This window comes from Cebus imitator, unplaced genomic scaffold (assembly GCF_001604975.1).
Source record: "Cebus imitator isolate Cc_AM_T3 unplaced genomic scaffold, Cebus_imitator-1.0 Scaffold865, whole genome shotgun sequence".
Lineage (NCBI taxonomy): Eukaryota > Metazoa > Chordata > Mammalia > Primates > Cebidae > Cebus > Cebus imitator.
Genome location: NW_016108180.1, coordinates 259,645 through 265,995, shown reverse-complemented (window position 1 = coordinate 265,995; position 6,351 = coordinate 259,645). Strand labels below are relative to the sequence as shown.

Genomic DNA, 6,351 nt, shown 5'->3' with positions numbered 1-6,351 from the left:
ACAAAAAAGTGGCCCAGATTTGGGGTCAAGGGCCCAGGTCTCCACCCACTCTGTGTGGGCAAGTCACATTGCCTTTCTAGGCCTCAGTTTGCTCGTCTGACAGATGGACAGGTTAGACAGGATGCTTCTGCATTGGCTTCCAGCCTAGAAGTTCTGTAAACACGTGCGAGCAGAACTGTGGACTCAGCCATACCAAGTTTTAATCAAAGTTGTCTGGTAACTGGTGGAGATTGGAGGGAAGGAGAACTCGTTAAACCTGCGGGCATGCACTCAGACACACACGGGCATGCGCACAGTCTTCCAGAGAATCAAGACACAGCCCCCTTTCTTGGTTTTGCCCTAGTCCATTTGCAGTGCAGTTGGTGAGGCCTGTTCACTGCCCAGGAACTCGTGAGGCTTCGGGGAGGAGCGTGCTCTGCTCTGCTTAGTTAGCCCCAGCATGCTGTTCACATCACAGAGGAAAAGTCCGAGGGCAGCGAAACACAGCGAGGGCCCTGCTCCTCAGAGACTGAGAGCCCGCTTGCCTGCCCCTTCGATTAGGTGGTAGCCCTGGTTTTATTTGCAATTCAGGACCCATTTTTCTGCATGTCAGGCTTGCTCAGGTCTCAAGAGCCAGTTATCTCAACCCTGTGGCCCAAGGGACTGTTTAGGGCACTCACATGCAGGATCTTTAGCACTTCAGGACAAGTGCCTCAGAGGCTGGCTCCTGTCTACTTTGGGAGGCTCAGCAGACACCTTGGGAGGCCACAGGGGCCCATGCTGGCCTGAGGGGCCTGGAGCTGAGAACCATGGTGGGCAGGGTCAGGATCGGGAGGCCCCAGACTGGGAGATAGGACATCGAGTGTCAAGCCCAGTCCTTGCCACCCCTGCTGGACAGTACTCCTCTGGGAGGCAGGCGGCATGGCCTGTTGGGGTGGTTGTAGAGGTGCAAGCCTCCAGGCCCTCTGATGAGCCCCTGCTTTGAACAGTGAAGAAGGGGCTCAGGTCGTTTGGGTTCATAGGTGGGACATGGCAGCCTGAGGTCATCTGGGAAACCAGGGAGAGCAGGGCCCTGAGTCTACACATGACACACACAGAGCCCACTGCAGGCTCACTGGGTGGGAACTGTGGACATGGCTTCCAGCAAGTGAACCTCTAGTTTCTCTCCCTCGACACCTGTTGCCCAGGAGTGGTCTGCAGACCTGAATCGAACCCTCACCCGGAGAGAGAAGAAGAAGGCCACTGACGGCGTCACCCTGACGGGCATCAACCAAACAGGCGACCAGTCTCTGCCGAATAAGCCCAGCAGGTGAGCAGGCACCACCTCCATCCAAAGGAGGCTGCCCCAAGGGAAGGGCCCCCTGGGCAATCTGCATGGTCCAGGACAGCCCCAGCCTGGACACCTGGGAGGTTCCTGGGCTTCTGCGCTCTGTGGGCCGTGACCCAGTGGCATCTCTGGGAGGGTCATCTTCCTGCCTGGTGCCAGAGCTGCTGACGGATCCAGAGAGGGAGGCTTGGCCCCAAGCTTCAGACCTGAGGGGGGAGGAGCTGATGACAGGGTTGGCATTTGTGTCCCCAGGGATGGCACCGCCCTGCCCAGACACTGGTTGAGGTGCCATCCCTGGGTCCCTTGGGCAGCTGAGGTCCTGCCAAGGTTCATGCTCACTCCATATTGTGTGCAGGTGCCAGTTAAGGGAGGGACAGGAGAGGACTGCCAGGTGTCTCCTTTCCAAATTACCTCTTCATTGGGAGCACTGTTTATTTCTGACTTAGTCATTGGCTGAAAATGAGAGCTATAAGGGTGGCACTGTGGTTGTTAGAACCTTCTGGAAGGTGTGGGCTAGAGGAGGACTTCCTACAGGACCTGCCCAGAGACCTCCATGTCACACTCAGTAATATCATTTCATATTGGGGCTTCCTAAGAAGGCTGAGCCTAGGTTCCCACGGCCTTCCTGCAGCCCCAGGCACGGAAGCCCTCGCCCAGGATCCCCAACAGGTTTGGCTGTCGTCATTCCATTGCTGTGCACACCGTCTGGGCAGGTGGGCTTGTCAGTAAGTGCCTGTCCCAGGGATCAGGCCGGCACCTGTGTGCCTGGGGATGAGAATGGGAGGGAAGAGACACTGCCTCGGAGGAGACCCTGGTGGCTCTGGGCTGGTCAGAGCTGCTGCACATTCACCTGCCCCCACTGGTCCCCTCTCATGACAGTCTGCTAGAGAAAGGTGCCAAGGTGGGAGGAGGGCCGGTGATCTCAGACATGTGGCCTGGATATTGGCCACCAGCAGGCTTAGGTCTAGAGTCCCTTGCCAGGCTGAAGTGGATGAGGCAGTTTCTGGCCACTCTAGTGGCATTGGAGGTGTGTCCTCACCCCCCTTCCTTGGTTCTTGGGTGGTGGGTGCTCGGGCCGAGCCCTCCATCCAGTGCTTTGGAGGCCTGCACCCTGAGGCCCTGGTCTGTGGAAGTAGAAGGTGCTGCTGCCCATGTAGGATCAGTTACTTGGTGGGGTGCAAGTGCCCTTGGTCCGATTGCTTGACGGTCTTCCTGTGATCTTCCTGTGGTCTTCCTGTGGTCTTCCTAGTGCGTAACTCAGCTCCCGGCTTCCAGCCCCCAGGCCCAGATCCCTCTGGTTCCCGCACTAGGCCTGGCACACAGTAGGCAGTTGCACGAATGGATTTTCCCTCTGGAGTACCAAAGGAATCCTTCTTCCTGCCTAGAAAGGGCTGTGCGGCAGGCTCTGGCCCTGATTTTGGGAGTTCCAGCCCCAAAGAGCAAAAGAGCGAGCCTTGAACCCCTCTTAGTAGTAGGAGGAGTCCGAAGAGCTCAGAGCCCCTGCCCTCTTGTCCATGGGAGCCGGCCCCTCCCAGACTGTCACTCTCAGAGGAGACCCTGAGGGGCTCTTTGACCTGCCATCTCACAGTGGTAGGAGCCAGGACAGGGGAGAAGCCCCGAACCTGGAAACCACTTTTGCTCTAACTGTGGTCTGTCAGCTGCCACCCCAGTGCCCCTACTCTGGACTGTCTCCAGATGCAAGGAAGGAAAAGGGAAATGGAGTGCTCTCCTAGGCGCCTGGACTGTGTTTCACAGCTGAAGTATCGTCCACATTCTACTACAGTAACCTTTCTGTTGAAACACCATGGTCCCCTCCAGTCACAGGAGGAGCCGATTTGTCCCATGACATCCTGCAGCTGGGAGTTGCCAGGACCCTCACTGGCCCCTGCGGAGCTGGGATCCCCTGAAAGCTCTCTCTCTCCATAGCACCCTTAATGTCCCGAGCAACCCCGCCCAGTCTGCGCAGTCACAGTCCAGCTACAACCCCTTCGAGGATGAGGACGACACGGGCAGCACCGTCAGTGAGAAGGAGGACACTAAGGCCAAAAAGTTGGTGAACAAACGCTTCCTCTGGTCGCACTTCGCTCGCTCTGTCTTGCTCCCTCTCTCTCTTTCTCTCTCTGTCCGGGGGTCTCGCCCCTCAGCACTCGGCAATGCACGAAGCCCTGCAGGAAGTGGGCCCCTGGCGTGCTGCACCCTGGTCCACCACCTGCTGGTGCACAGGCTCTCTGGTGCCCCCATTCCTCAGGGAGGGCACAGCTAACAATCTTCCATTGCTTTTTCTCTGTTAACCCCTCAAGGCCCCAGCAGCACCACCACAGGAAAACAGACAAGCACGCAGTCTGTGCTGGGGACTAGAGAGCAAGGCTCCAGGTGGGCCTCTGCGGGGCTCTGCTGTAGGCATCTCCAGCCGCCTGCTGCTAGAAAGCCTGTTGGTGGCTCAGGATGAGTGTGGATGGCACGGATTCTCACTAGGGCTGGCTCCCCTGTGCTGTCACGCCAGAGAGCTGTGCTCCTTCGGAAGGAGCCCTCAGCCCTGAACCCCAAGGCTCCAGTGCCCTCCCCTTGCAGGGGCAGGGGCCTCACGCCCTCTGCCGGCCCGGTGCTGAGGGCCCTGTGGCCACCCCTTTCTTGCAGTGTGAGCAGCTACGAGAAGACCCAGAGCTATCCCACCGACTGGTCAGACGATGAGTCGAACAACCCCTTCTCCTCCACGGATGCCAACGGGGACTCGAATCCATTCGACGAGGACACCACCTCGGGGACGGAAGTGCGAGTCCGGGCCCTGTATGACTACGAGGGGCAGGAGCATGATGAGCTGAGCTTCAAGGCTGGTAAGTGGGCTCCCCCAGCGTCCCAGGGAGGAGGGCTCCAACCTGCAGGTTGCGGGGTCCTTTTTGTTTCCTAAGTCTGAAAAAGTTCTTGCTAGTTTCACTTGTGAGTCACTGCAGGCCCTTCCCCAGTGCCCTGGCTTCATTTCCAAAAGTAGCCAATTGGCTGGGTGTGGTGGCTCATGCCTATAGTCCCAGAGCTTTGGGAGGTGGTGGCGGAAGGATTGCTTGAGCCCAGGAGTTTGAGATCAGCCTGGGCAACATGGTGAAACCTGTCTCTACAAAAAATAGAAAAAATTAGACCAGACGTGGTGGCTCATGCCTGTAATCTCAGGACTTTGGGAGGGTGAGGTGGGCGGATCATGAGATCAGAAGTTCGAGTCCAGCCTGACCAACATGGTGAACCTCTGTCTGTATTAAACACACACACGCGCGCACACACACACACACACACACACTCGTCAGGGGTGGTGGTGCACGCCTGTAAACACAGCTTCTCAGGAGGCTGAGACAAGAGAATCACTTGAACCTGGGAGGTGGGGGCTGCAGTGAGCCGAGATCATGCCACTGCACTCCAGCCTGGGTGATGGAGTGAGACTCTGCCTGAAAAAAAAGAAAACTGCTGTTTTAGCACTTAAGGAAGCTGGAATGCCCTAAGGCCAAAGCAGACTCACAGCAACCCAGATTTCTTCCCTCTATCTGGCCCTCTTTTTGAAGCTCCTCCAGAAGCAACATATTCCACTCCGAGAGGGAGGCTGGGCCAGAAGTCAGCCCACACAGGCTGAAGTGTGCCCCTGCCCCTAGGCCACACTGTGGGAAAGGCTGCCTTCCCACCACCACCCCAGTCCGCCACTCAGCAGGGAAGCCCAGGCCTGGAGGCTGTGCCCAGTGGCCTAGCTTCCCACCAGCCTTCAGCCGCCTCAGCACCCAGAGTGCCAGCTGCTGTCCCCAAACACTCACCCCCAGGGCTGGTCATCAGGTGCCTCTGCCCAGTTTCAGAAGTTTTTTGTTTGCTTGTTTGTTTTAATGTTCCTTTAAGCCATCTTCATCCAGCTTCTGATACCTTTGGTTGGGGTTGTTACTCCCGACTTTGTGGATTTGTTTATAATTTCTAACATCTTTTCAATCCTGTTGGGTTTGACAGTCATTTTGTAGATTTAAAATGTTTCCTCCAGCTTCAAGTAAATTGTCAAAAGCAAACTGAAATGAACTGTTCTAATCACCAATTCACATTTGCACAATGTGAAAGCTTTCTGTCCATTCTATTTTCTCTGTTATTCTGCTTTTTAACAATGCAAAATTAGCTCCCAGCCAGTGTGGCTCGACTTACGTCTCTCACAGCTGCCCGCCATGCGGTAGCATCAGTTGCAGGGCTCATCCTAGCCTCTGTAGCCTGGAGCCAGGCCTGTGAGCACAGCAGCCCAGGGAGGCAGGACAAAAACGCCAGGGCCGAGGCATGAAGCGGTGGGAGGAGCTGGTAGTTCATCACGGCTGCTGCCCTGTAGCCCCGCATCTTCTCCTGATGCCTCTGGGTCAGATCTGCAGGAGCACTGGGCTGGCGGAAGCGCGTGACAGTGGGAGGCTGAGCCAGTGCCATCATCCCAGGGTTCTTTTGTGTTTTAACACTGAATCCTCAGAGCACCCCCAGTCCGCAGATGAGGGCCACAGTCCCCAGGTGTGGAGGCAGTTGGTCTAGGTCTCCCAGTCCGGGGAGCACCGGAAGCCCCAGATGTTAGCTCTGTAGGCATCTTGACCAGTATTGCTGCCATACAAAATAAAAAGCACCAGGGAAATGCTAAACCAGGGGGAAAACTGCATCTAATTCTGAAAAATGGACCAAAAAATGCCGAGTTACAAAACTACAAACTTAACAATAAAGGCAAAACAGCACTGAGACTATCTCTTTTCCCCCAATTGCTTGCTCCTGACAAGGTCCAAGCCAGCAGGCCCCACTGGCCTTCCCTGCAGTGAGTTATCAGAAGCACACAGGCCCCTGCCCACTCCTGGGTTCTGGGCTGCTCTGCTTCCTTAACCTGGCAAATGCCAGACCTGGGGCCCCACCCTGGTGTCACCTCCCCTCACTGCCCTGGTTTGCCTCCTTGAGACCGGGCTTATACATCTCCTCCTCTACCCAAGGCCTGGCCAGAAGTAGGGGGTCCTTCAGGTTGGAACGAGCATAAGAAAAATGGAACCACACCAACACATAGAGCCACA

The 6,351-nt window shown here is 56.4% G+C and overlaps 1 long non-coding RNA gene across 1 annotated transcript; it reads left to right on the top strand.

Moving 5' to 3' along the window:
* Positions 1-290: 290 nt before the first annotated feature.
* Positions 291-4,138, top strand: LOC108297981. The gene is made up of 3 exons (XR_005198672.1): positions 291-1,288; positions 3,233-3,355; positions 3,944-4,138. It is a non-coding gene; the product is annotated as an uncharacterized LOC108297981 (long non-coding RNA).
* The last annotated feature ends 2,213 nt before the right edge of the window (positions 4,139-6,351 follow it).